Genomic DNA, 21,798 nt, shown 5'->3' with positions numbered 1-21,798 from the left:
TTTATGTATTTCATTTTTACCTCCCACCCCCTATACATGGATTAACATATAAGTTATTACGATTCTCAATCAAACCGTTTACCTCAGGCATAGTTTGTATCGTTAAGTTAAAGTAACTTCCATCCATTCACCCTCCCCACCCCAGCCGCCACTCCAAATGCGACGGCTTTAAACCGTGCCCAGATATAACACTAACGACTTTTTATCTATAGACTGTTAGAAATACAGCTTGATGTAGCATGTTTTCTTTATCATTAGCAGGTTAACGTCATGGTGTCGTCGCCGCCCCCCCCCCCCCCCCCCCCCGCCCCACCTCCACCCTTGTCAGGATTTGTCAAATTCGCTCTTGAAAGACTATTTAACACTCTAATTAATCACTTAAATAAGAGGAATTATCATTTTTCTGAATATATTTTGCTATTTTCTGCCTTTGTGTCAACCCCCTAAACGGTGTTACCCGGTGCGGTCTGCACCCCCCGTTCCCCCCTCCTCGCTACGCCTCTGGGGATTCATATACAACTATTTGAAAACACGAACAGTTGTCAGAAATTTGAATATTTTCAAACGGATATTAACAGCCACGTAAAAAAAACTGGCATACACACATGATTTAATGTGCATACAATATTTTGCTAAAACACTAGAGCGATAACGATATTCAGCGAATTTTAGTATTGAGCTACCGACATAATATAATATAGTTCAGTAAAGGGTAGTTTAACAGTAAAAGAATAGACTTGCATGTAGTCAGGTAAGTGGCTAATAATATATGAGGTAATAGTATTATAGGTATTGAGGTTTAAGATTGAAAAACAAATTTTTAAAAATTATTTAAACTTTTAAAAATACGGTTAAAAAGGTCGATGAGGTCTTATAATCTTTACAAAGCTATGTTTCTATTTGATTTTAGTATCGTCACTTAGTATTTTTATTCCACTACTAAATTCTATAACAAAAATACTATTGTATTACTATTGTCAATTTTTAAATTGATACTTGTTTTTCTGAATAAAAAATCCCAGAAAATATCATTTTCTAATGCTAGGGATAAGGTCAAAATGTATGTTTCTCACCTTCAGACCTCATGCTAAAAATGACAGCCAAAATCAGAAATAAACTTGTAGATATTTTCATTTTGTCAACTGTTTTTTTTTTCTCTAACTGTAATCAGTAGCGACCTCTTCGGTGTGATCTAGTGGTCACAATGTCCAGGTCAACAATTATTGTCTACCTGCAGTGCCCTATTTCAAGGTATTTAAGGTATGACGCGCGAGTTAAGAGAGGTCAGTAATATGTTTGGGAAGCGGATTACGTTGATTGGGTTGGAGGCGGGAGTTGGGATAGAGGGGCGGGGGGATAAATGGAGTGTAAGATAAAAAAATCTGTCTGCCTGCCTACCTGCTACCTTCCTGTCTGCCTGCTTGCCTGCCTGCGTGTCTTTCGGTCTGCCTGCCTGCGTGTCTGTCTGTCTGTCTTTCTGTCTGTCCTTCTGACTGTCTGTCTGTCTGTCTGTCTATCTGTCTGTCTGTAGGTCTGTCTATCTGTCTGTCTGTCTGTCTGTCTGCCTGCCTGTTTGTCTGACTGCCTGCCTGCCTGCCTGCCTGTCTGTCTGTCTGTCTGTCTGTCTGTCTGTCTGTCTGTCTGTCTGTCTGTCTGTCTGTCTGTCTGTCTGTCTGTCTGTCTGTCTGTCTGTCTGTCTGTCTGTCTGTCTGTCTGTCTGTCTGTCTGTCTGTCTGTCTGTCTGTCTGTCTGTCTGTCTGTCTGTCTGTCTGTCTGTCTGTCTGTCTGTCTGTCTGTCTGTCTGTCTGTCTGTCTGTCTGTCTGTCTGTCTGTCTGTCTGTCTGTCTGTCTGTCTGTCTGTCTGTCTGTCTGTCTGTCTGTCTGTCTGTCTGTCTGTCTGTCTGTCTGTCTATCTGTCTGTCTGTCTGTCTGTCTGTCTGTCTGTCTGTCTGTCTGTCTGTCTGTTCATCCACACATCTTTGTTTGCCTGTTAAGTTAAGCTGATCGAACTAGGTTGTGAATTTAGTTTAGTTCTTCTTTTAATCTGTTCTCTTGGTGTTTTTTTTTTTAAAGTTCGTTTTTCTAATTGCAATCCAAAAATGTTCGGTTGCACAAAAGCGCAAGTTAAGGCCCCTGTTTCAGTTTAGTCATTGAATGTAGTGTCCTACTATTTCCCTATTTTATGGTGCTCTCGAAATTTAACATGAACATAAGCGCCATGGTGTTTACATAGAAGACGGCCCGCAGAAAATCACACGACCACTAGGATGCCAGCTGACGCGCATGTTTCCATGTAATACGATTACAATAACTCCTCTATACTCTGTATACGTGTAAGTTAAAAGGACAATCACAATAATATAAAACTTCATCACGGCATAATTATAGAACACACTCTAAAGAAAACCAAACATTATCCCGCCCCACACATAAATCAATTCCCAACCCCTCACATTAAAACTCCATCCTCTTGGCTACTCTACCACACTTTTGAAAGCAATACGACACCCACATAGCCTACGATACCCTATCAATGGAATATTTTACACCATATAGGTCATTTCTCTTTATCTGTCTGTTCGTCTGTTCGCATGTTTGTCTGTTCGTCTGTTAGTCTTTTTGTCTGGTAGTCTGTTTGTCTGTCTGGCAAAGCTAAGCTGATTGAGATAGGATCTATTGCAAAATTTAATTTCAATTCTTCTCCTAATTTTTCGTATATAACGCAGTTTGAAATTTGTTTTAAAATAGCTTTTAACGTGGACAATTTTTCAAACACCTTTGACATTTTAAATACTACTAGACTACCCGTCATCCTTTGGATAACTGTGGGGTTGAAGGGTCATTCATAAATAACATCACGTCTGTCACTTGTCATCACACAAAATACCAGACCCCTACATTAAAAAAGACGTCACACAACAGACGTTTTTCTTTTAAAAACACAGATTTCGGCTGAGCATTTGTCTTATCACTCTATTCCTTCATATGCTAAGGTCACAAAAACAGGTCAACTCCACTTCACCTGCTCAGTGTCCCGCCAACTCAGACATGATTTTGTCTTTTAAAACACAGATTTCCGCATAGAATGTGTCTGACCACACTATCCCTTCGTATGCTGACGTCACAGGTGAACTCTACACCTACCCAACTCTACTTCACTGCCCAGTGCCCAGCAAAGTCAGAGACAGCATGTTTTTATCGTTTAAAAAAAGATTTTGGCCGAGCTTGGCATTGACCATACTATTCATTCATATGCTGAGGACACAGACACAGGTGAGCTCTACTTCACCTGCTCTGTATCCGGCCAAGTTCCGATAGGCAGTTTTATTATTCACATCTAAAAAAAAAAATTGAAACTTTTTTTTACCATTGACATAATATGTCACAAACCCGTGCAGTTAGCATGGTAACCCATTACACTAACACCTTAGCTATCCCTAAAGCAAGTGTCTATTCGGGCGTTTGTCGCATTCGGGAAAGTGTCCATTCGGGCATTTGTTGCATTCGGGCAAGTTTCCATTCGGGAATTCGGCCCTCGGGCAAGTGTCTTTCGAGAAAACATCCAGCTCCCCGGGAAGAAGCATAAGATGTTTGAATGATTATACAAATAAATAAGAGCTAACATTAGTGTCTTTATTTTCATGTATCGATGATTATTATTATTGTTTACTGTATTTTACGTTCTATTTATAATTCAATTTTTCTCTGAATGTAAAAGAAAAAAGATTATGCAGAATTGATTTCTAATTTCGATAGTCCTCTAAGACGAATTTGATTACTATAAAATATCGAAAAAGAATTGCAATAAAACAAAACTATATTTTAACCCTCCTTGACACCATTAACGAAAACCAAATCTAAACACGTTCCATAATTCTCACAACCCAATCCACAGCTATAAACGTGACACATCCCATAATCCCACACATCACAACTCAAAGCTAATTCTACTTAGCACAGGATAACTAGATGGATGGATGAACAACAACCGACAAAAACTATGAGGCCTGTAATTTGTTTTAATTTTCGCTTCCATTTGATTTTAAGTAAAAAATGAAACGAAGCTACTTGATTACTTTTAAAACATTACCCAAACTTATCGTTACGTTAACAATTTAGGCTCCGTTTTGCACAATCTAGTCAACAATTCATTTAAATAAATTTAATGCTCACAATAGCCGTCTATAAATAAAAAAACGGAAATTATTTGTGTGATTAAATAAATATATAAATAAATGAATAAAATAAATTAAAAAAAATAAATGAATATATTTGTAATAGATTAATATATATATATATATATATATATATATATATATATATATATATATATATATATATATATATATATATATATATATATATAAAATGCATTTGTAAGTTTGTGTATGCGCTTCTACATATGTACTGAAATATATTTTTTTTTGTGTGGATGTATTTAATGTTTTTTCAAAGCTACGCATTTAGGACTGAATTTTTTCTTCGTTTTTTTTATTTGGTAGGAAAATTAGTAACATAACGACCAAGTACTTTTTAAACGTTTGAATCCGCTAGAAATTCTTTACTGTGGGTATACTAAATTTGTATGTGAATGCGCTTATTTCTTTTCTTCTATTATTTTTGCCTCATCTTTTTTAAATTTTCATCTCTAATATATATATATATATATATATATATATATATATATATATATATATATATATATATATATATATATATATATATATATATATGTATGTATATGTATATATATATATATATATATATATATATATATATATATATATATATATATATATATATATATATATATATATATATATATATGTGTGTGTGTTTGTTTGTTTGTTTGTGTGTGTGAGTGTGTTTTTTAAAAAAGTTTACAAGCATCTCAGATTTGGTGGGCAGTATCTGCCTACGTTAGGTCCACACACCATTAGGGCTTGTTGACAGCTGAAAATAATGAAATTTGAAGTTTGTAGACAATATTAAAATAAATAGACATATATGCTTTAGCTAGTGTGACACTATGTTAATTTAACTAACTTTTTGCAAATAAAACGGCGGCAACAAAGTTGATAAGTTATAAAAGCAGTTTCTTATTTTGTAAATTAAGTGGTAATTATTTTAAATTATCATAGTTATGTTTACTTTTTACTTTATCGTATACAGAGTATAGAGAAAGTATTGTAGTCGTGCAAAAAAATCACATGAAATTTTGACAGGTTTCACCGTTTTACTTCTAAGTAGGCCTACTTCATCATATACGGATTATAGGGGACTTATTTTAATCGGGCATAATTACTAAATACAGATTTATTAAAGTTTCGGCGTTTTACTTTGATAATCTAGTCGGAAAATCTGGACTTTGCAATTCTGTCCATGTGTTTGTGTAAGTGTTTATGTGTTTCTGTGAACACGATAACTTGTGTACCGTTACAGCTAAGTTGATGAAATTTTATATATAAGTATTATACCAAATGTGTAGTTCTGAATAAACTTTTTAGCTATTTCCGATTATCGAAAGTGGGACTTATTCTACTTTTGGTTTTTCAAAAGGCTATAACTTTAGTACTATTTCAGCTAAATAAACGAAATTTCACAAATAAGTAAAAGATCTAGATTTTTGTCTTCTGCTAAATTTTGAGTAATTTCCGTTGACCGAAAGTACTAATTTACGCTATTTCTTATTTATCAAAAAAACGGTAGACGGACGATTTCCCGAAAGACACTTGCCCGGATGACTTTTTGCCCGAAGGCCGATTTCCCGAATGGACACTTGCCCGAATGCAACAACCACCCAAATGGACACTTGCCCGAGTGCGATAAACGCCCGAATGGACACTTGCCTGAATGCGACAATGCCCGAATGCACACTTTCCGGAATCCGACAAATGCCCGACTGGACACTTCCCCGAATGCGACTAACGCCCGAATGGACACTTGCCCGAATGCGACAAATGCCCGAATTGACATTTGCCCGAAGATAGAAGTTTTGTTGTATAACTAAAACATATCTGACTATTGAAAGATCAACCGTTGTAAAGCGTTTAAAATAAAACAAAAAAAAACCTCTTTTTTTTTAGAGCAATTTCCATACGGACAATTGCGATTATTAACTCGTCAAGGATGTGTGTCCGATGTGTGTCCTCAGGTTTAAGTCGTATCTCCTCCTCAACGAAGCAATATCGAGGACTAGTTCCAAAGCAAATGTGTTAAGCAAGTTCCCTAGGGTTTAAGTCAAGCTGATTGACCTATGATCTAATTTAAAATTTAATTTCATTTTTTTCTCCTAATTTTTTAAACTTAATTCAGTTTGATTTTAAAATAGATTTTAACGTGGAAATTTTTTCAAACAACTTCGTCTTTTAAAACTCATTCTATACCAGGGGGTTTTCCATCTCCTGACCTCATTGTTTCGTGACCCAATTTTTTTACACAGCCCTCACCTACTTAAACAATTATAGCTCCTATGTTTTTCTAACCAGAATTATGTATTATACATCAAAATAAACAGAAATGAATTTTCTTCAGTACTAAATGAAGATAATTGAGGGTTATGTTAAAGAAAGTAGGTTCTTTACCTGTTAAAATGACGTGTTAGTGTAACAACACATAAAAAATAAACGAATATTTCCTACTTACATAATCACAGGTCACCAACCACTTACCCAAACTTTGTGAAACTTACACATTTTGTTGATTATCCATATATAAACATATCCAAATATAAAAGAAAACACTTGTAAAATAAAAAAGTTATGCACAAAAAACTAAAAAGATTGAAAAGATGAAAACAGGACATTTTTTGTTTACAACTAGCATACTAAGATTTATAGTTACTCTTAGTATGCCAAAGCAGAGCTCCTTACATAAAAATGGTTGACCAGGACAATCTGCACATACATTGCTGGTTCTTTTGCGAGCATCTGGTTTACTACAGACCTGACAATTACGGTCTTTTTTAGCCGACATAGGGATATGTAATATAGCGGCTAGCCGAATGGTTGGATTGTCAGTAACCAAATTCACACTTGGCTGTGGTTGCTGTACCAGCTTCAGCTATAAGTTGAACAATCAAGTTTGTCTTGAACTGAGCTAAACTGATCTTCGCTTGCTCGGAGTGAGACTCACGAAATAAAATGGCAGCGTTGGACATGGCATATTTCCAACAGCCAGTGGAATATTTGTTTCCACCACTTGTGGCTTTTTCTTTTGTGGCAGCCATAGTAGCCAACTAGCTGATCTGCTCTATCACAACCATTCATATTTTGATTATATAAATCTATGGTTGTTGGTTTTTCGACGTCACCATGTTTGGTTTTAATTAGTGTTTTGCTAACACTTCCTTGACTGGTCACTACTGACACAAACCTTTTAGCCTTTTTATCCCTAAATGCCACTGTAAGGTACTTGTCTTCATGCATGTACCACTTCATCTCTATATGGCTAAAGACAAGAGACTTGAGTGCAGGAGGGAAATTTTTCCGTCTTATGTCGACCGTGCCAGTATAATAATGTTTCTGACGGCTGAGAAACTCAAGCAGAGGTACAGAGGTGTAAAAACCTATCTGCAAAAATATGGTGGCCTTTTGTTAGTTGTGTCAACAATTTTTGAAAAACCTTTTCAGCCATGGTACAATTTTTGTCTAGGTCTGGATTATAAGCAGTCGCAGAACCGTAGTACGTAAATAAATTTACGACATACCCAGTCTTACTGTCGCACAAGACAAATGTTTTTATATGATGGGACGTAGTGGTCTAGCGGTAGAGAGCTGGACTACTAACCCGTAAGTCTCGAGTTCGAATCAGGGTTCAAATCAGCAGACCGTCCCTGAGTCCACCCAACTCTGATGGGTACCTAACTCATGTTAGGGAAAGTAAAGGCGGCTGGGCATAGTGCTGACCACACTATCTCTTCATATGCCGAGGTCACAGAAACAAGTGAACTCTACTTCACTTGCCCCATAGACCGTCAGGTTTGAAAGGGAAACTTTACTTTTTTTTTACTTTATATTCATTGATATTAGCTAATAATAGCTCAATGATCTGGTCATTCAATAAAGTGAGCAGGCAATCTAGCTCAGTTGACTCGGGTGTTATTTTATCCGAGTTTACGCCATGGGATTCGTGGCGAACAAAACGAAAGTTGTTTTGTGTTGTACCTTCATGTACTTCTGCCCAAATAAAATTAGTAGTACTAGTGGTAGTAGCAGTACCACTGACAGTTACAGGCTCATCCTGTCCTGTTACAAAAGTATTAGTACTAGCAGTATTAGTACCAGCTTTCCTTTTTTTAGGCATGGGTCCCTTACCCTTCCTTGCAGAAGGTTTGCCACACCCACTTTTGTTGTTATCACAATCACTATCAGTATCACGACTACTACCAGATCTATCACTCTCACTGCTTGATGAATAATTATTATCTTCATCAGATGATAAAACCGATGTTTCTTCATCTGAATCTATATTATTCATACACTCATCAAGCATAACGCGTGCTTTTTCAGCACAAAATCGCTTGAGTCGGCGTTGGCCTGATTGACCTGATTCCATAATGAATTTTTAAAACGTAAACACGAACTTTAAACTTGATTAAAACACACGTGAAACACTTCCAGTGCAAAAATTTAAAAAATAAAAATCAAAATAATTCAATGTAAATTTTGAAGGATAGAAAAAGATTGGCACTAAACACAAAATTGTTGTTTTTAACCCTCATGACACCATTAACGACAACCCAAATCTACCACATTCAATATGCCACACAACCCAATCCACCGATATAAACGTGACTCAAACCATACAACACACATCAAAGCTAATTCCAATTATCCCAGGATAGCTAGAAGCAGAGACGAACAAAAAAAGCAAAAACTTTGAGGCCTTAAAAATTGTATTTATTTTCGCCCTAATTTTATTAAAGAAAACAGAAGTTAATTACTTTTTTAACATTGACATAACGTACTATAACAATAAAACAGTTTTCCCTTATGCATCATCTAGTCTTCAAGGAACGCCAAAGCTTCAATTCATTTCATAATGAATTCAATGCTCACAATAGCCAGCTCTAAATCAAAAACGAAAATACATAAATGTGTGCATATAAATATATGGATATGGATAAATAAATAAATAAATAAATAAATAAATAAATAAATAAATAAATAAATAAATAAATAAATAAATAAATAAATAAATAAATAAATAAATAAATAAATAAATAAATAAATAAATAAATAAATAAATAAATAAATAAATAAATAAATAAATAAATAAATAAATAAATAAATAAATAAATAAATAAATAAATAAATAAATAAATAAATAAATAAATAAATAAATAAATAAATAAATAAATAAATAAATAAATAAATAAATAAATAAATAAATAAATAAATAAATAAATAAATAAATAAATAAATAAATAAATAAATAAATAAATAAATAAATAAATAAATAAATAAATAAATAAATAAATAAATAAATAAATAAATAAATAAATAAATAAATAAATAAATAAATAAATAAATAAATAAATAAATAAATAAATAAATAAATAAATAAATAAATAAATAAATAAATAAATAAATAAATAAATAAATAAATAAATAAATAAATAAATAAATATATATATATATATATATATATATATATATATATATATATATATATATATATATATATATATATATATATATATATATATATATATATATATATATATGTATATATATATATATATATAAATATAAATATATATATATATATATATACGTCTACGTCTACGTCTACGTCTACGTCTACGTCTATCTCTATGTCTCGCTCTATGTCTATATCTATATTATTAGTTTCATGCCTCAGATCTCATGCCTCTTATCTCATGTCTCATGTCTCATGTCTCATGTCTCATGTCTCATGTCTCATGTCTCATGTCTCATGTCTCATGTCTCATGTCTCATGTCTCATGTCTCATGTCTCATGTCTCATGTCTCATGTCTCATGTCTCATGTCTCATGTCTCATGTCTCATGTCTCATGTCTCATGTCTCATGTCTCATGTCTCATGTCTCATGTCTCATGTCTCATGTCTCGTGTCTATTTTCTATGTATACGTGTACGTGTACGTGTACGTGTGCGTGTGCGTGTGCGTGTGCGTGTGCGTGTGCGTGTGCGTGTACGTGTACGTGTGCGTGTACGTGTGCATGTACGTGTGCGTGTACGTGTGCGTGTACGTGTGCGTGTACGTGTACGTGTACGTGTACGTGTACGTGTACGTGTACGTGTACATGTTTATGGTTATGTATATGGATATTATTATTGCTTTTATTTTGTATTGTATTAGGAGTTTGTTTTTCTGACTATATTTCTTGTAGCCGTGTGTGTGCACAAAGTGGATGTTGTCTGGTTGAAAACTCGAAATTTAGACTAGTCTGCTGAAGCGATGCGTCGTTGAGTGACATAGCGTTTTGCCTACTGAAACACGTTAACTGAGGACGTTTATTTTAATTCTTCTAAAGTGCTAACGTCGACAATTTATTGATAAATGTATATATATATATATATATATATATATATATATATATATATATATATATATATATATATATATATATATATATATATAATGTATAGTATCTTGTAATAATTGATGTTATTTCTTGGATCGATGTTTTATTTCTAGGCAAAAATAGTTCTGACATTATGACTATATAACGCCCAGATGGGGATATTTTGTTGTGTTTGACACAGACTCGATATTCAATTCTGTTTGACAAAGGATTGATATTTCATTATGTTTAAAACCATCTTTAGAGTTTGTTCTTTTCTATGAATTCCCTAATTGGATTTCTTCTATGATTTTTCACTTATCTTTTGATATTTTTTTTCAGATTGCTCTGTATGATTGGGTGTTTTTTTTAGTTGTTCTCTTGTTGTTGTTTTTTTATAAATTGATTACATGTTAGTTGTAGTTTCCAGTTGTGAATGTGTTGATATTATTCCCTAGTTAGATTTATGTAAATAGTTTAATCTATATGTGTTTGTATGAGTGTTTTGAGTCAAAACATTTTTTTAAAAGTTTACAAGCATCTCAGCCTTGGTGGGCAGCATTTGCCGTGTAAACCTCCACACTTCATTAGAGCTTGTTGGCATCTGTAAATAAAGAAATTTGATTTTTGTAGCATTAGTAAAGCATGTGCAATAGACATTTAGGCTGAAGCTAGTATGATACTATCTGAATCATTTTTCTTATGTAAACATACGCATTTGCAAAAAAATTAATCAATTATCAAAACAATTTACTAATTACGTCGTTTGAATGCTAATTATTGCTAATCATTGCTAATTATTGTTTACTATGAGTGCAAATTGTATTTACACTTTATTTATTCTCTGGCTTTAAAGTGTCGTCAACATGAACCTGGTCTTTCAAATTATTTGATGTAAAAAATTCTCAGGAATAACGAGATCAAACATAATTTGATTTCTATTTTCAATAGTAAAATAATAAGTGCTTTAATTGTTCTAAAAAATAGAATTATATTATTTACCTACAACATCTCATTATTAAAAAATCAATATTTGAAACACATGTTAAAAAGTTATTAAAGAAGATAGCACCTACTTGCTATTTATGCCACCTATATCATGCTGATCGATATTCCAAAGATAACCTAACCATGCCACTCGGTTGTCTTGCGGGTTGTATTGATAGATGGGTACAAAGTAAGCTATATGAAAACACCAACACTTGTAAGAACATTGATCATGGTAGTTTCAAACATAACCAAATCATATAACTTGTTTGTGTAGCGGTTTGTATTAATAAAGCCGTACACAGTGCCATAGAGAGGTCGGGTGTCGCCCGGTGCGGCATTCAATTTTATGACACCCACCCATACCCATACCCATACCCATACCCATACCCATAACCATACCGATACCCATACCGATACCCATACCCATACCCATACCCATACGCATACCCATACCCATACCCATACCCTTACCCATACCCATACACATACACATAAACATACACATAAACATACACATACACATACACAAAAAAATAGACATACACATACACATACACATACACATACACATACACATACACATACACAAACACATACACATACACATACACATACACATACACATACACATACACATACACATACACATACACATACACATACACATACACATACACATACACATACACATACACATACACATACACATACACATACACATACACATACACATACACATACACATACACATACACATACACATACACATACACATACACATACACATACACATACACATACACATACACATACACATACACATACACATACACATACACATACACATACACATACACATACACATACACATACACATACACATACACATACACATACACATACACATACACATACACATACACATACACATACACATACACATACACATACACATACACATACACATACACATACACATACACATACACATACACATACACATACACATACACATACACATACACATACACATACACATACACATACACATACACATACACATACACATACACATACACATACACATACACATACACATACACATACACATACACATACACATACACATACACATACACATACACATACACATACACATACATTTTTCACCCCTCCCCACCCCACCCCCCACCCCACCCCAATGCGACGGCTTTAAACTGTGCCCAGTTATAACACTAACGACTTTTATCTATAGACGGTTAGTACAGCTTGATGTAGTATGTTTTCTCTATCATTAGCAGGTTAACGTCATGGTGTCGTCCCCCACCTCCACCCTTGTCAGGATTTGTCAAATTTGCTCTTATAGACTAATTAATCGCTTAAATAAGTGGAATTATCAATTTTTTCTGCATATATTTTGCTATTTTCTGCTTTTGTATCAACCCCCCAAATGGTGTTACCGGGTGCTCTGCAACCCCCGTTCCCCCCTCCTCGCTACGCCTCTGGGGGCTCATATAAAACTATTTGAAAACACAAACAGTTGTCAGAAATTTGAATATTTTTAACGGATGTTAACAGCCACGCTAAAAACTGTCATACATACATGATTTAATTTGCATACAAAATTTTGCTAAAACACTAGAGCGATCACAAAATTCAGCGAATTTTAGTATTGAGCTAACGAGATGATATATAGTGCAGTAAAGGGTAGTTTAACAGAAAATTAATAGACATGCATGTAGTGAGATAGGTCTAATAAAATATGATGTAATAGTCTTATAGGTATTGAGGTTTAAGATTGACTGAGGTACCTGATCTGTAAATCTATTAAATTGAAAAATATTTTTTTTAAATTATTTAAAATTTAAAAAATACGGTTAAAAAGGTCTATGAGGTCTTATAATCTTTACAAAGTTATGTTTCTATTTGATTTTAGTATCGTCACTTAGTATTTTTATTCCACTACTAAATTCTATAACAAAAATACTATTGTATTACTATTGTCAATTTTTAAATTGATACTCTTGTTTTCTGAATTTAAAAAATCCCTGAAAATATCATTTTCTAATGCTAGTGATAAGTTAAAAAATGTATGTTTCTCACCTTCAGACCTCATGCTAAAAATGACAGCCAAAATCAGAAATAAACTTGTCAATATTTTCATTTTGTCAACTGTTTTTTTCACTCACTGTAATCAGTAGCGACCTCTTCAGTGTGATCTAATGGTCACAATGTCCAGGTCAACAATTAGTGTCGACCTGCAGTGCCCTATTTCAAGGTATTTAAGGTATGACGCGCGAGTTAAGAGAGGCCAGTAATATGTTTGGGAAGCGGATTACGCTGATTGGGTTGGAGGCGGGAGTTGGGATAGAGAGGGGGGGGGGGGGGATAAATGGAGTGTAGGATAAAAAAATCTGTCTGCCTGCCTACCTGCTACCTTCCTGACTGCCTGCGGGTCTTTCTGTCTGCCTGCCTGCCTGCGTGTCTGTCTGTTTGTCTTTCTGTTTGTCCTTCTGTCTGTCTGTCTGTCTGTCTGTCTATCTATCGGTCTGTCTGTCTGTCTGTCTGTCTATCTCTCTGTCTGTCTGTCTGTCTGTCTGTCTGTCTGTCTGTCTGTCTGTCTGTCTGTCTGTCTGTCTGCCTGCCTGCCTGCCTGCCTGCCTGCCTGTCTGTCTGTCTGTCTGTCTGTCTGTCTGTCTGTCTGTCTGTCTGTCTGTCTGTCTGTCTGTCTGTCTGTCTGCCTGTCTGTCTGTCTGTCTGTCTGTCTGTCTGTCTGTCTGTCTGTCTGTCTGTCTGTCTGTTTGTCTCTCCATCCACACATCTTTGTTTGCCTGTTAAGTTAAGCTGATCGAACTAGGTTGTGAATTTAATTTAGTTCTTCTTTTAATCTGTTCTCTTGGTGCTTTCTAATTGCAATTTATAGTTCACAATCCAAAAATGTTCGGCTGCACAAAAGCGCAAGTTAAGGCCCCTGTTTCAGTTTAGTCATTGAATGTAGTGTCTTACTATTTTCCTATTTTATGGTGCTCTTGAAATTTAACATGAACATGATTATAAGCGCCATGGTGTTTACATAGAAGACGGCCTGCAGAAAATCACACGACCACTAGGATGCCAGCTGACGCGCATGTTTCCATTAAGTCTAAGATTATTTTTAGTTAACCAAATATCTGTTGATGTTAATCCTTCAATACGATTACAATAATTCCTCTATACTCTGTATACGTGTAAGTTAAAAGGACAATCACAATAATATAAAACTTCATCACGGCATAATTATAGAACACACTCCAAAGAAAACCAAACATTATCCCGCCCCACACATAAATCAATTCCCAATCCCCTCACATTAAAACTCCATCCTCTTGGCTACTCTATCACACTTTTGAAAGCAATACGACACCCACATAGCCTACGATACCCTATCAATGGAATATTTTACACCATATAGGTCATTTCTCTTTATCTGTTTGTTCGTCTGTTCGCCTGTTCGCCTGTTCGTCTGTTCGTCTGTTCGTCTGTTAGTCTTTTTGTCTGGTAGTCTGTTTGTCTGTCTGGCAAAGCTAAGCTGATTGAGATAGGATCTATTGTAAAATTTAATTTCAATTCTTCTCCTAATTTTTCGTATATAACGCAGTTTGATATTGGTTTTAGAATAGCTTTCAACTCGGACAATTTTTCAAACACCTTCGACATTTTAAATACTACTAGACTACCCGTCATCCTTTGGATAACTGTGGGTTTGAAGGGTCATTCATAAATAACATCACGTCTGTCACTTGTCATCACACAAAATACCAGCCCCTACACTAAAAAAGACGTCACACCTCAGACGTTTTTCTTTTAAAAACACAGATTTCGGCTGAGCATTTGTCTTATCACTCTATTCCTTCATATGCTAAGGTCACAAAAACAGGTCAACTCTACTTCACCTGCTCAGTGTCCCGCCAACTCAGACATGATTTTGTCTTTTAAAACACAGATTTCCGCATAGAATGTGTCTGACCACACTATCCCTTCATATGCTGACGTCACAGGTGAACTCTACACCTACCCAACTCTACTTCACTCCCCAGTGCCCTGTATCCAGCCAAGTTCCGATAGGCAGCTTTATTATTCACATCTAAAAAAATGGAAACTTTTTTTTACCATTGACATGATATGTCACAAACCCGTGCAGTTAGCATGGTAACCCATTACACTAACACCTTAGCTATCCCTAAAGCAAGTGTCTATTCGGGCGTTTGTCGCATTCGGGAAAGTGTCCATTCGGGCATTTGTTGCATTCGGGCAAGTTTCCATTCGGGAATTCGGCCCTCGAGCAAGTGTCTTTCGAGAAAACATCCAGCTCCCCGGGAAGAAGCATAAGATGTTTGAATGATTATACAAATAAATAAGAGCTAACATTAGTGTCTTTATTTTCATGTATCGATGATTATTATTATTATTGTGTACTGTATTTTATGTTCTATTTATAATTCAATTTTTCTCTGAATGTAAAAGAAAAAAGATTATGCAGAATTGATTTCTAAATTCGATAGTCCTCTAAGAAGAAGTTGATTAGTATAAAATATCGAAAAAGAATTGCAATAAAACAAAACTATATTTTAACCCTCCTTGACACTATTAACGAAAACCAAATCTAAACACGTTCCATAATTCTCACAACCCAATCCACAGCTATAAACGTGACACATCCCATACATCCCACACATCACAACTCAAAGCTAATTCTACTTAGCACAGGATAACTAGATGGATGGATGAACAACAACCGACAAAAACTATGAGGCCTGTAATTTGTTTTAATTTTTGCTTTCATTTGATTTTAGGTAAAAAATAAAACGAAGCTACTTGATTACTTTTATAAAATTACCCAAACATATCGTTACGTTAACAATTTAGGCTCCGTTTTGCACAATCTGGTCAACAAGGAACGTCAAAGCTTCAATTCATTTAAATAAATTTAATGTTCACAATAGCCGCCTCTAAATAAAAAAAAACGGAAATTGTTTGTGTGATTAAATAAATATATAAATAAAATATAAAAATAAATAAATAAAATAAATTAAAAAAAAATAAATGAATATATTTGTAATAGATTAATATATATATATATATATATATATATATATATATATATATATATATATATATAATGCATTTGTAAGTTTGTGTATGCGCTTCTACTTACGAACTGAAATATATATTTTTTTTGTGTGGATGTATTTAATGTTTTTTCAAAGCTACGCATTTAGGACTGAACTTTTTCTTCGTTTTTTTTTATTTGGTAGGAAAATTAGTAACATAACGACCAAGTACTTTTTATAACGTGTGAATCCGCTAGAAATTCTTTACTGTGGGTATACTAAATTTGTATGTGAATGCGCTTATTTCTTTTCTTCTATTATTTTTGCCTCATCTTTTTTAAATTTCCATCTCTGATGTATATATATATATATATATATATATATATATATATATATATATATATATATATATATATATATATATATATATATATATATATATATATATATATATATATATATATATATATATGTGTGTGTGTGTGTTTGTTTGTTTGTTTGTGTGTGTGAGTGTGTTTTATAAAAAAGTTTACTAGCATCTCAGATTTGGTGGACAGCATCTGCCTACTTTAGGTCCACACACCATTAGGGCTTGTTGACAGCTGAAAAAAATGAAATTTGAAGTTTGTAGACAATATTAAAATAAATAGACATATATGCTTTAGCTAGTGTGACACTATGTTAATTTAACTAACTTTTTGCAAATAAAACGGCGGCAACAAAGTTGATAAGTTATAAAAGCAGTTTCTTATTTTGTATTTAAGTGGTAATTATTTTAAATTATCATAGTTATGTTTACTTTTTACTTTATCGTATACAGAGTATAGAGAAAGTATTGTAGTCGTGCAAAAAACAAAATCACACGAAATTTTGACAGTTTTCACCGTTTTACTTCTAAGTAGGCCTACTTCATCATATACGGATTATAGGGGACTTATTTTAATCGGGCATAATTACTAAATACAGATTTATTAAAGTTTCGGCGTTTTACGCGTAATCGAAAACTGGACTTTGCAATTCTGTCCATGTGTTTCTGTAAGTGTTTATGAGTGTCTGTGAACACGATAACTTGATTACCGTTACACCTAGGTTGATGAAATTTTATATGTAAGTATTATACCAAATGTGTAGTTCTGAATAAACTTTTTAGCTATTTCCGATTATCGAAAGTGGGACTTATTCTACTTTTGGTTTTTCAAAAGGCTATAACTTTAGTACTATTTCAGCTAAATAAACGAAATTTCACAACAGAGTAAAAGATCTAGATTTTTGTCTTCTGTTAAATTTTGAGTAATTTCCGTTGACCGAAAGTACTAATTTACGTTATTTCTTATTTATCAAAAAAACGGGAGACGAACGTTTTCCCGAAAGACACTTGCCCGGATGCCATTTTGCCCGAAGGCCGATTTCCCGAATGGACACTTGTCCGAATGCAACAACCACCCGAATGGACACTTGCCCGAGTGCGATAAACGCCCGAATGGACACTTGCCTGAATGCGACTAATGCCCGAATGGACACTTTCCCGAATGCGACAAACGCCCGAATGGACACTTGCCCGAATGCGGCAAATGCCCGAATTGACATTTGCCCGAAGATAGAAGTTTTGTTGTATAACTAAAACATATCTGACTATTGAAAGATCAACCGTTGTAAAGCATTTAAATAAAAAAAACCTCTTGTTTTTTAGCGCAATTTCCATACGGACAATGGCGATTATTAACTCGTCAAAGATGTGTGTCCGATGTGTGTCCTCAGGTTTAAGTCGTATCTCCTCCTCAACGAAGCAATATCGAGGACTAGTTCCAAAGCAAATATGTTAAGCAAGTTTCAAGGATGTTTGTGGGCCAAAAAATTCCCGGAATTCCTTTCTGGATTTCCTGGAAAAGCCAAAAAAAAAACTCGAAAAAATGCAGTTTTTGCCCATATCTCGGCAACCAGACCACTTAGCGACTTGAAACATTTACCAATCAATTTCTGCCATAATTTAGAACAATATTGCCGAAGAAAGTTTTCAAAAATATCCTTTCGTTCGGTCACAAAAAATTAATTAAGGAAATTGCGCTTAAATTGTCACTAGACTTTTTATTAACTTGTTTAAAGAAGATAGCACCTACTTGCTCTGATCTTCAGCTAGACGAGAACCAAGTTGTTTGTCTGTTTCCATGGTCGAATTAAACTCTATATGAAAACACGAACATTTGTTAAAAGCTTGAAAAATTTTTAACGGATGTTAAAATATTTAAAAATAAAATAGTATGTTGCTAAAACAACAGAGCAACAGCAATACTCAGCAAATTTTACTATTTAGCTAACGAGGTGATAAATAGTGGGGTAAAGGGTAGTTTAACAGTCAAATAACAGTCAGGTAATAGACATAAGCATTGAGGAGAGTGGTGTTAGTCATATAAAAATTCATTTATAAATAATGAGGCAATCGTCTTATTAGCAGTGAGGTTAAGTGTTGATATGCTACAAGATTAGACTCATTGGTAATAAAGAAAGTAATAAAGAAATTAATATGTGAATCCATAAACAAAGAAAACAAAACACATGAAACATAAATTACAAAAATTTTCAATATATTGTTATTACTGCTTCTTCAACCTATACAATTACTTCTGCATTTGTTGTTGACTGTGTGCGAGAAGGCAGCGCACATCTGCGAAATCCAAGATTTCGAGCTGTTATGTTCGTTAAATTCTAATTTGTTTCCTCTGATTTGTTTCGTTATACAATCAACCAGTAAACAAATACCAAAAATCGTATTTCAATGTGTACAGTAATTTCCTATTTTACTGATCGGATAGCGATACAAGAATCCGTGATATTTAGTTTTATTTAATGCAGTGATCCAGACAAGATGTAATGCAATCACGTAAAAGTATCTGATCTCTCACGGTGCAGTTGAGAGAAGCGTAAGAATCGTACAAAGAACTAGTCGCGTCATTTCTTAGCAAAACTGGGTAGTGAAATCGTACATTAAGCGTTAATTTATTGGTTTCTTTTCTAAGTGTTAAATTAGTTATCTACTAATCTTCTTAATATTATTCTTCGTTCTTAATTTTAGTGTTGGAAGTGATTCCCTCCAACACAATTAAGTATACGTGTCAATTGGTTATGCGCCATTGAGGCCATTGATTCTGTTTTCAGACTGCTTTTGTTTTTGTATTTGCTTCCATAACCTTTGTCCATCCAAGTACAAACTACAAGGCAGCTGTTGTTTGATTTTGGAGTTGTCTCTCCTAGAAGAGTGGCTGTCCCCAGCTAACGAGCCTCATCTGTCCAAGCCAAATGATCTAACCCAGGGGTCGGCAACCTTTTGAGCCAAAAGTTACAATTTTCAAAATTTTCCTGGTTTTAAAAAAAGCCACTAAATTTTTTTTTTTTATTTCAAATTTTTTTTTTTATTAAGATTATTAGTATTTGTTCAAAGAGCTGGAGAGCCGCATCTTGATATCAAAAGAGCCGCATGCGGCTCGCGAGCTGCAGGTTAACGACCCCTGATCTAACCAAGCGAAGGATTGAACGTTAGCCTACCACACGGTATGTTTTAGGCGAAGGATCTGCCCGAGTGTTCAAACTCGAGACTTTTCGGTTTAGCGACCATGAGCTTTACTGACTCCACTCCACCACGCCGACTACTCAAAGATCCAGTACGGTTTTTTGTTGGTGAAAATTTTTGGATAAAGCTGGTAGAGCGGATTTTAAACGTCACTAACTCTTTTTTAATGTTGCAAAATCGTAAAATGCGCTTTAGTAAAATTGCTTTCCTTTCCATGTGATATCGGTTATCTACTCACTAATCCAGTGTAAATTTTTCTGATTTTAGTCTTCGAAAAAGCGGATAAACTCCCAATCTAGGAAAGATGGAACGCGATTTATTTTCGGTCTCTGTTTCTTAAGGTTATATGTTTTACAGTTACAAAATCAAGGTAGAAAACAGTTAAATCAGTATGCAAAGGCTCTTACCCGTTAAATTTCTTAACCGTGACTGTTTATAATTTGACATTGCAGCTTAAAATTAGCTTTAATTTTATTTATTTCTTTTTTGGCGCCCCCTAGGGTCGGCGCCCGGGGCGGCCGCCCTCACCGCCCCAACCTAGCCTTCCCCCCCCCCCCCCCTTAAATTTACCTCTGATGTCTGGTAAATTTTTTTAATTGGTAAATTTTATTTTGTTAAAACAAAATAACCTGACAATATCGATGTTTAACATTAATAGAATGTCAAAAATGTATGTTTCTTACCTTCCGATGCCATGGTTAAAGCGACTACAAATCAGAAATAAGCTTGTAGATATTTTCATCTTGTCATCTGTTTTTCCCACTGTAATTACTAGCGACGTCCTTCAGTGTGATCTGATGGTCAGAATGTCCAGGTCAACAAGTGTCGACCTGCGGTGCTCTATTTCAAGGTGTTTCTCACAATGAGACTTGAGTGCTAAGAGAGACTAGTATTATGTTTAAGAAGCGGACTGAGTAGGGGATGATTGGTTCGAAGTTTAAATAACTAATATAAGATATTCATGTTCTCTTTATCTGCCAGTGTGTATGTGTGTGTTTGTCCGTCAGTCAGGCAGTTATTCTGTCTATCTGTCTGTCAATCTCTTTTGCTTGCTCTTTTGTCTGCCTTCCTGACACTCCCCACGCCTGTCTGCCTGCCATTCTGTTTGTCCGTCTGTCTATCTGTTTAATTTAAAATTTAATTTCATTTTTTTCTCCTAATTTTTTTAATTTAATTCAGTTTGAAATTGATTTTAAAATAGATTTTAACGTATAAATTTTTTCAAACAACTTCATCTTTTAAAACTCATTCTATACCAGGGGGTTTTCCATCTCCTGACCTCATTGTTTCGTGACCCAATTTTTTTACACAGCCCTCACCTACGTAAACAATTATAGCTCCTATGTTTTTCTAACCAGAATTATGTATTATACATCAAAATAAACAGAAATGAATTTTCTATAGTACTAAATGAAGATAATTGAGGGTTATGTTAAAGAAAGTAGGTTCTTTACCTGTTAAAATGGCGTGTTAGTGTAACAACACATAAAAAATAAACGAATATTTCCTACTTACATAATCAAAGGTCACCAACCACTTACCCAAACTTTGTGAAACTTACACATGTTGTTGGTGATCTATATATACACAACATATCCAAATAT

At 34.3% G+C, this 21,798-nt stretch overlaps 1 long non-coding RNA gene across 1 annotated transcript; it reads right to left on the bottom strand.

Moving 5' to 3' along the window:
- Nucleotides 1–16,338: 16,338 nt before the first annotated feature.
- Nucleotides 16,339–21,089, bottom strand: LOC131932208 (uncharacterized). Its single transcript, XR_009384505.1, has 4 exons — nucleotides 20,878–21,089; nucleotides 18,747–18,810; nucleotides 17,163–17,231; nucleotides 16,339–16,527 (listed from the first exon to the last, which is right to left on the bottom strand). It is a non-coding gene; the product is annotated as an uncharacterized LOC131932208 (long non-coding RNA).
- Between the last annotated feature and the right edge of the window lie 709 nt (nucleotides 21,090–21,798).

Source organism: Physella acuta, unplaced genomic scaffold, assembly GCF_028476545.2.
Source record: "Physella acuta isolate Inbredline_101_S28 unplaced genomic scaffold, ASM2847654v3 ptg002111l, whole genome shotgun sequence".
Classification (NCBI taxonomy): Eukaryota; Metazoa; Mollusca; class Gastropoda; family Physidae; genus Physella; species Physella acuta.
Note: the sequence above shows the minus strand (reverse complement) of the source record. Positions and strands in the feature narration are given on the sequence as shown.